Here is a 9,918-nt window from a genome sequence, read left to right on the forward strand (position 1 = left end):
CTCTCTCTCTCTCTCTCTCTCTCTCTCTCTGTTCTGTCTGTCTGTCTCTGTGGGTTGTGGTTGTGAAGCAAAACTGTAAAAAGTACTGTGTAACAAAGATTGTGGTGAGTAAATGATGTCCAATAATACAGTAATGTGATGTCCAATAATACAGTATAAAGTACAGCAGTGTAACTATACATAACCTCCAAATCGTTGCAGCTTGGAGAGGGTGGGTAATACTCTATTTTAGAGATGAGCCTTCCTATCCTTCTGCCGTACTTCTTGATGCACTTGCATCTCTGCAGACTAGGCCTGCATGAGACAGAAACAGAGAAATACACTTGATCAAAGTCACTACTGATATGCACTGAGTGRACAAWACATTAAGAACACCTGCTCTTTCCATGACAGACTGACCAGGTGAATCAAGGTGAAAGATATGATCCCTTGTTRATGTCACTTGTTAAATCCACTTCAATCAGTGTAGATGAAACAGAGGAGACATGTTTAAAATCGATTTTTTTTTAGCCTCGAGACAACAGAGACATGGATTGTGTATGTGTGCCATTCAGCGGTTGAATGGGCAAAACAAAATATTCAAGTGCCTTTGAATGGGGTATGGTAGGAGGTGCCAAGAACTGAAATGCTGCTGGATTTTTCACACTCAACAGTTTCTCATGTGTATCAAAAATGGTCCACCAATCAAAGTACTTCAGCCAACTTGAAAAAACTGTGGGAAGCACTGGAGTCAACATGGGCCAGCATCMCCATGGAACGCTTTCGACACCTTGTAGAATCCACGCCCCGACGAATTGAGACTGTTCTGAGGGCTAAAGGGGGGGTGACATTAAAGATATGTTTTTACAGTAAATGGCTGGAGGTAAAATAGCTATACTACTACCCACAACCCACCACAGTAAGACATAGAAACATAGTGATTGACCACAGTAAACTGAGAATAACAACTGTAGTTACCCCCGTTCTCCAATGCGTCTTGTGGACCCATTGGGTTCTGGTGAGCCTGGGGKTGGTGGGGGTCCTAGGGGTGCTGGAGATGCTGGGCGTGCTTGTCCCTGTTCACTAGTTACAGGGAAATCATCAAAAGATAATGTCATGCTTAATTCCCATGGTGGTGTCATGCTCATTTGTTCCTCTGTCTGTGTGGTTGGGGACGAGGATACTGCAGAGGTGTTTGGGCTGGGGGTTGTGGTCCCTTCCCAGTCTGGGTCAGTTGAAGGCCTGGGGAATGAGGAAAATATCCAAATATTACGATTTGTTACATGCTCAGTTAAAATAACCACAAGGACACAGAGAAAAAGGACGTCAGATCTTTACCACAATATGCAAGCGATGTAAAAAAAAAACTAAAAAAAAAACTGCAAAAGGGTAAGAAAGAAAGGTCCCCACTGATATGAGTAAGGACGCACAGCTAAGTGATTTGATCAGATGAAGAAAACAATGCACAAACAAGCGTCAATGGAGAAACWAAAAATGTAACTAAGACCTCATATTGTATTATATCTTACCCACAAACTCACCCAAACAGTGGTGCAAGGTATCTTGTGAGAGAGGTATTCACACAAACCTTCCTACCATCTGCCAGTGTCTCACTAGGAGAGAATAGCAGCAATGGTTAATGGCTGATAGATACTGACCATTCAACTGGCCTTTGACCATTAACACATTGTCATAACCCGTTCACCCGCACAAACACACTCACGTACGGACACACACACACACGCACTCACACACACACTCACATGATCTCTGTGGAGTTACACACGTCCGGTGCAGGGAACCTGAACTCTATGCTCATGACAAGAGACTGGTCAGTTGTGTGTTCCTGCCACGTCTTGCAGCGACATCCTTCCCTCTCTATCGGCCCCAGTTCCCCACGGCCTGGTGGGATGTCTTAACAGTGACAACGTCAATCGGTCATTGATAAACTGATTTTCTATTGCAACTACAGCATCACAACTACAGTCTTAAAAGAAAAGGTGCTATCTAGAATCTAAAAGGGTTCTTCGGCTGTCCCTATAGGAGAACCACTTTGAATATCCTTTTTTTGGTTTCAGGTAGAACCCTTTWGGGTTCTATATAGAACCCTTTCMACAGAGGGTTCTACATRGAACCCARAAGGGTTCTCCTATGGGGCCAGCCGAAGAACCCTTTTGGATCCCTTCTTTCTAAGAGTGTACACATTCAGCTTGTTGAACTGACTAACATAGGCCTATAGACTGAAATATGTAGCTTACCCATGAAGTTCGCCACAAGTGATGAAGAATTGACAGCCGGTTGAAGAGTGGAGTTTATATCTGATAAAAGATATTAAAGCAGGATGTGATGGACTTCTCTAACCTGTATTCGCTTGTGATTTATGGATGAAGATGACTTGTGATGTCTTTAAGCTAGGGAGTGACCCTTGTCTTACAGCGACACCCTTCCCTCTCTACCGGCCCCAGTTCACCACTGTCTGGTGGGAAGACTTGAATAAGTAAATCGGTTATTGATAAATCTCTATTTGTGATGCAACTTCATATGACGTGTAATTGTTGATTCACAACTGTATCACAATTCAGCATGTTGAACTGATTAACATCGGCCTATAGTCTAAAATAGCTTACCCAAATCAAATCAAAGTTTATTAACCATGACCTCAGCTGCAAGTGATGAGGAATTGACAGACGTTTCTGACTCTGAGGGAAGAGTTGAGTTTGCAAGATACATGACTCAAATCTGTTATTAAAGTAGGATGTGATGGATTGAATGTGTATAACCTCTAATCTATACTTTTGGTATGAGGTCTTGTGCTCTAAGGATGAAGATATCTTGTTAKAAGTTTCAAAGCTAGAGTGACCCACCTTCCTTGTCATCTGACGGTGAAGACATTGCCAGTTGTGTTCTCTCAGCTGCCTCCTTGTTGGTAACTGTTTGTCTGGGCTCTGGTTCAGCGGTTGTACAGTGCGAATCATCAGAGATTTTCAGACAAAACTCTTCTAACCTCACGGCTTCCACATCTGTATCTGGGCTCTCCACTGTGGTAATGACAGTATGACAGGAACATAATGTACCAACAGCAGTAGATATACACAACGTATTCCTATGCTGATGATTGAGAGAATATATTTAAAGCATGTGACTTCAACAAAGTCAACAAATCTAATTGAAATCAACAAAGTCAGTACAACAGAAAATGTGAAGAATTATTGCAAAATTCAACGACACACATTTAACATCATTAGCAATGTAATGAATGAAGTTGGTATTAACAGCACAATCAAAAAACAAAGCAGTAATCTATGTTAAGTAGGTTTTACCATCTATGTTAAGTAGGTTACCATCTATGTTTAGTAAGTTACCTCTATGTTAGTAGGTTACGCATCTATGTTTAAGTAGGTACATCTATTGTTAAGTAGGTTACCATCTATGTTTAGTAGGTTTCCCATCTATGTTAGTAAAGTTTACCATCTATGTTAGTAGGTTTACCATCTATGTTTAGTAAGTTACCATCTATGTTTAGTAGGTTTACCATCTATGTTTAGTAGGTTTACCATCTATGTTTAGTAGGTTTACAATCTATGTTTAGTAGGTTTACCATCTATTGTTAAGTAGGTTACAATCTATGTTTAGTGGTTTACCATCTATGTTTAGTAGGTTTACCATCTATGTTTAGTAGTTTACCATCTATGTTTAGTAAGGTTTACCATCTATGTTTAGTAGGTTACCATCTATGTTTAGTAGTTTACCATCTATGTTTAGTAGGTTACAATCTATGTTTAGTAGGTTTACCATCTATGTTTAAGTAAGATTACCATCTATGTTTAGTAGGTTTACCATCTATGTTTAGTAGGTTTTACCATCTATGTTTAGTAGTTTACCATCTATGTTTAGTATAGGTTTAACCATCTATGTTTAGTAGGTTACCATCTATGTTTAGTAGATTACCATCTAGTGTTTAGTAAGTTTACCATCTATGTTTAGTAAGGTTTACCATCTATGTTTAGTAAGTTTACCATCTATGTTTAGTAAGATTACCATCTATGTTTAGTAGGTTTTACCATCTATGTTTTAGTAGGTTTACCATCTATGTTTAGTAGGTTACCATCTATGTTTAGTAGTTACCATCTATGTTTAGTAAGTTTACCATCTATGTTTAGTAGGTTTACCCATCTTGTTTAGTAGTTTACCATCTATGTTTAGTAGGTTTACCATCTATGTTTAGTAGGTTACCATCTATGTTTAGTAGGTTTACCATCTATGTTTAGTAAGTTACCATCTATGTTTAGTAAGTTTACATCTATGTTTAGTAGGTTTACCATCTATGTTTAGTAAGTTTACCATCTATGTTTTAGTAAGTTACCATCTATGTTTAGTAGGTTTACCATCTATGTTAGTAGGTTACCATCTATGTTTAGTAGGTTCCATCTATGTTTAGTAGGTTTACCATCTATGTTTTAGTAAGTTTACCATCTATGTTTAGTAAGTTTACATCTATGTTTAGTAAGTTACCATCTATGTTTTAGTAGGTTTACCAATCTATGTTTAGTAAGTTACCATCTATGTTTTAGTAAGTTTTAACCATCTATGTTTAGTAAGGTTTACCATCTATGTTTAGTAAGTTTACCATCTATGTTTAGTAAGTTTTACCATCTATGTTTAGTAGGTTTTTACATCTATGTTTAGTAAGTTTACCATCTTATGTTTAGTAAGGTTTACCATCTATGTTTAGTAGGTTTACCATCTATGTTTAGTAAGTTTACATCTATGTTTAGTAGTTTACCATCTATGTTTAGTAGGTTTACCATCTATGTTTAAGTAAGTTTACCATCTATGTTTAGTAGTTACCATCTATGTTTAGTAGGTTTACCATCTAGTTTAGTAAGTTTACCATCTATGTTTAGTAGGTTTACCATCTATGTTTAGTAGTTACCATCTATGTTTAGTAAGTTACCATCTATGTTTAGTAGGTTTACCATCTATGTTTAGTAAGTTACCATCTATGTTTAGTAGTTTACCATCTATGTTTAGTAAGTTACCATCTATGTTTAGTAGGTTTACCATCTATGTTAGTAGGTTTACCATCTATGTTTAGTAAGTTACCATCTATGTTTAGTAAGTTTACCATCTATGTTTAGTAGGTTTACCATCTATGTTTAGTAAGTTACCATCTATGTTTAGTAAGTTTACCATCTATGTTTATTAGTTTACCATCTATGTTTAGTAGGTTTTACCATCTATGTTTAGTAGGTTTACCATCTATGTTTAGTAGGTTTACCATCTATGTTAGTAAGTTACCATCTATGTTTAGTAAGTTTACCATCTATGTTTAGTAAGTTTACCATCTATGTTGTAGATTACTTATGTTTAGTAAGTTACCATCTATGTTTAGTAAGTTTACCATCTATGTTTAGTAGTTACCATCTATGTTTAGTAGTTTACCATCTATGTTTAGTAAGTTTACCTCTTGTTTATGTAGTACCATCTATGTTTAGTAAGTTTACAATCTATGTTTAGTAAGTTTACCATCTATGTTTAGTAGGTTACCATCTATGTTTAGTAGTTTACCATCTATGTTTAGTAGGTTTACCATTCTATGTTTAGTAAGATTACCATCTATGTTTAGTAGGTTTACCATCTATGTTTAGTAAGTTACATCTATGTTTTAGTAGTTTACCATCTATGTTTAGTAGTTACCATCTATGTTATAGTTTACCATCTATGTTTAGTAAGTTTACATCTATGTTTAGTAAGATTACCATCTATGTTTAGTAAGTTACCATCTATGTTTAGTAGGTTTTACCATCTATGTTAGTAGGTTTACATCTATGTTTAGTAGTTTACCATCTATGGTTTAGTAAGATTACCATCTATGTTTAGTAAGTTACCATCTATGTTTAGTAAGTTACCATCTATGTTTAGTAGTTTACCATCTATGTTTAGTAGGTTTACCATCTATGTTTAGTAGTTTACCATCTATGTTTAGTAAGTTACCATCTATGTTTAGTAGGTTTACCATCTATGTTTAGTAAGGTTTACCATCTATGTTTAGTAAGATTACCATCTATGTTTAGTAGGTTTACCATCTATGTTTTAGTAAGTTACCATCTATGTTTAGTAGGTTTACCATCTATGTTTAGTAGTTACCATCTATGTTTAGTAAGTTTACCATCTATGTTTAGTAGGTTTACCATCTATGTTTAGTAGGTTTACCATCTATGTTTAGTAAGATTACCATCTATGTTTAGTAGTTACCATCTATGTTTAGTAGTTTACCATCTATGTTAGTAAGTACCATCTATTTTAGTAGGTTTACCATCTATGTTTAGTAAGTTACCATCTATGTTTAGTAGTTACCATCTATGTTTAGTAGGTTTACCATCTATGTTTAGTAGTTACCATCTATGTTTAGTAGGTTTACCATCTATGTTAGTAGGTTTACCATCTATGTTTAGTAGTTACCATCTATGTTTAGTAAGTTTACCATCTATGTGTAGTTTACTTATGTTTAGTAGGTTACCATCTATGTTAGTAGTTTTACCATCTATGTTTAGTAGGTTTACCATCTATGTTTAGTAAGTTTACCATCTATGTTTAGTAAGTTTACCATCTATGTTTAGTAGGTTTACCATCTATGTTTAGTAAGTTTACCATCTATGTTTAGTAGTTACCATCTATGTTAGTAAGTTTACCATCTATGTTTAGTAGTTTACCATCTATTTTAGTAAGATTACCATCTATGTTTAGTAGTTTACCATCTGATTTTAGTAGTTTACCATCTATGTTTAGTAAGTTTACCATCTTGTTTAGTAGGTTACCATACTATGTTTAGTAAGTTTACCATCTATGTTTAGTAGTTACCATCTATGTTTAGTAAGTTACCATCTATGTTTAGTAGGTTACCATCATGTTTAGTAGGTTTACATTTTTTAGTAGTTTACCATCTATGTTAGTAGGTTTACCATCTATGTTTAGTAAGTTACCATCTATGTTTAGTAGGTTTACCATCTTATGTTTAGTATGTTAACCATCTATGTTTAGTAAGGTTTACCATCTATGTTTAGTAGGTTTTACCATCTATGTTTAGTAAGTTACCATCTATGTTTAGTAGGTTACCATCTATGTTTAGTAGGTTTTAACCATCTATGTTTAGTAATGTTACCATCTATGTTTAGTAAGTTTACCATCTATGTTAGTAGGTTACATCTATGTTAGTAAGTTACCATCTATGTTTAGTAGGTTTACCATCTATGTTTAGTAGTTTCCATCTATGTTTAGTAGTTTACCATCTATGTTTAGTAAGTTACCATCTATGTTTAGTAAGTTCCATCTATGTTTAGTAGGTTTACCATCTATGTTTAGTAGGTTTACCATCTATGTTTAGTAAGTTACCATCTATGTTTAGTAGTTTACATCTATGTTTAGTAGTTACCTTATGTTTATAGGTTTTACCATCTATGTTTAAGTAAGTTACCATCTATGTTTAGTAAGGTTTACCATCTATGTTTAGTAGTTTACCATCTATGTTAGTAAGTTTACCATCTATGTTTAGTAAGTTTACGCATCTATGTTAGTAAAGTTTTACCATCTATGTTTAGTAAGTTACCATCTATGTTTAGTAAGTTACCATCTATGTTTAGTAGTTTACCATCTATGTTTAGAGTTTACCATCTATGTTTAGTAGGTTTACCATCTATGTTTAGTAAGATTACCATCTATGTTTAGTAAGTTTACCATCTATAGTTTTAGTAAGTATTACCATCTATGTTTAGTAAGTTACCATCTATGTTTAGTAAGATTACCATCTATGTTTAGTAAGTTTACCATCTATGTTTAGTAAGTTTACACATCTATGTTTAGTAAGTTACCATCTATTTAGTAAGATTACCATCTATGTTTAGTAAGTTACCATCTATGTTTAGTAGTTTACCATCTATGTTTAGTAAGATTACCATCTATGTTTAGTAAGTTTACCATCTATGTTTAGTAAGATTACCATCTATGTTTAGTAAAGATTACCATCTATGTTTAGTAAGTTTACCATCTTATGTTTTAGTAGGTTTACCATCTATGTTTAGTAGGTTTACCATCTATGTTTAGTAAGATTACCATCTATGTTTAGTAAGTTACCATCTATGTTTAGTAATGATTACCATCTATGTTTAGTAAGTTTACCATCTATGTTTAGTAGTTTACCATCTATGTTTAGTAAGTTTACCATCTATGTTTAGTAAGTTACCATCTATGTTTAGTAGTTTACCATCTATGTTAAGTAGTTACATCTATGTTTAGTAGGTTTACGCATCTATGTTAGTAGTTTACCATCTATGTTTAGTAAGTTACCATCTATGTTTAGTAGGTTTACCATCTATGTTTAGTAAAGGTTTACCATCTATGTTTAGTAAAGGTTTACCATCTATGTTTTAGTAGTATTACCATCTATGTTTAGTAAGTTTACATCTATGTTTAGTAAGTTACCATCTATGTTTAGTAAGTTACATCTATGTTTAGTAAGTTTACCATCTATGTTTTAGTAGTTTACATCTATGTTTAGTAAGTTTACCATCTATGTTTAGTAAGGTTTACCATCTATGTTTAGTAGGTTTACCATCTATGTTTAGTAGGTTTACCATCTATTTAGTAGGTTTACCATCTATGTTTAGTAAGATTACCATACTATGTTTAGTAAGTTACCATCTATGTTTAGTAGGTTTACCATCTATGTTTAGTAAGATTACCATCTATGTTTAGTTAAGTTACCATCTATGTTAGTAAGTTACCATCTATGTTTAGTAAGGTTTACCATTATGTTTAAGTAGTTTAACATCTATGTTTAGTAGGTTTACACATCTATGTTTAGTAGTTTAACCATCTATGTTTAAGTAAGATTACACTATGTTTAGTAGTTTACATCATATGTTTAGTAGTTTACCATCTATGTTTAGTAAGTTTACCATCCTATGTTTAGTAAGATTAACCATCTATGTTTTAGTAAGTTACATCTATGTTTAGTAAGATTACCATCTATGTTTAGTAAGTTTAACATCTATGTTTAGTAAGTTTACCATCTAGTTTAGTAGTTACCATCTATGTTAGTAAGTTTACCATCTATGTTTAGTATGGTTTACATCTATGTTTAGTAGTTACCATCTATGTTTAGTAGTTTTAAACATCTATGTTTAGTAGGTTTACCATCTATGTTTAGTAAGTTTACCATCTATGTTTAGTAAGTTTACCATCTATGTTTAGTAAGTTTACCATCTATGTTTAGTAAGATTACATCTATGTTAAGTAAGTTACCATCTATGTTATAGTTACCATCTATGTTTAGTAGTTTACCATCTATGTTTAAGTAGGTTTTACCATCTATGTTAAGTAAAGATTACATCTTATGTTTTAGTCAGTAGTTTACCATCTATGTTTAGTAAGGTTTACCATCTATGTTTAGTAGGTTTAACCTCTATGTTTAGTAAGTTTACCATCTATGTTTAGTAAGTTTACCATCTATGTTTAGTAAGATTACCATCTATGTTTTAGTTAAGTATTACCATCTATGTTTAGTAAGTTTTACCATCTATATGTTTTAGTAAGTTACCATCTATGTTTTAGTAAGATTACCATCTATGTTTAGTAAGATTACCATCTATGTTTAGTAAGTTACCATCTATGTTTAGTAAGTTTACCATCTATGTTTAGTAAGTTTACCATCTATGTTTAGTAAGATTACCATCTATGTTTACGTTAGAATTACATCTATGTTTAGTAAGTTACCATCTATGTTTTAGTAGTTACCATCTATGTTTAGTAGTTTAACCATCTATGTTAGTTAAGTTTACCATCTATATGTTTAAGTAAGATTACCATCTATGTTTAACAAATATGTCAGCTGTTTGGAGCTGAGTAAATGTTACAATTCAGTGGATAAAAATGTTGATATAC

Source organism: Salvelinus sp. IW2-2015, unplaced genomic scaffold (assembly GCF_002910315.2).
Source record: "Salvelinus sp. IW2-2015 unplaced genomic scaffold, ASM291031v2 Un_scaffold2848, whole genome shotgun sequence".
Lineage (NCBI taxonomy): Eukaryota > Metazoa > Chordata > Actinopteri > Salmoniformes > Salmonidae > Salvelinus > Salvelinus sp. IW2-2015.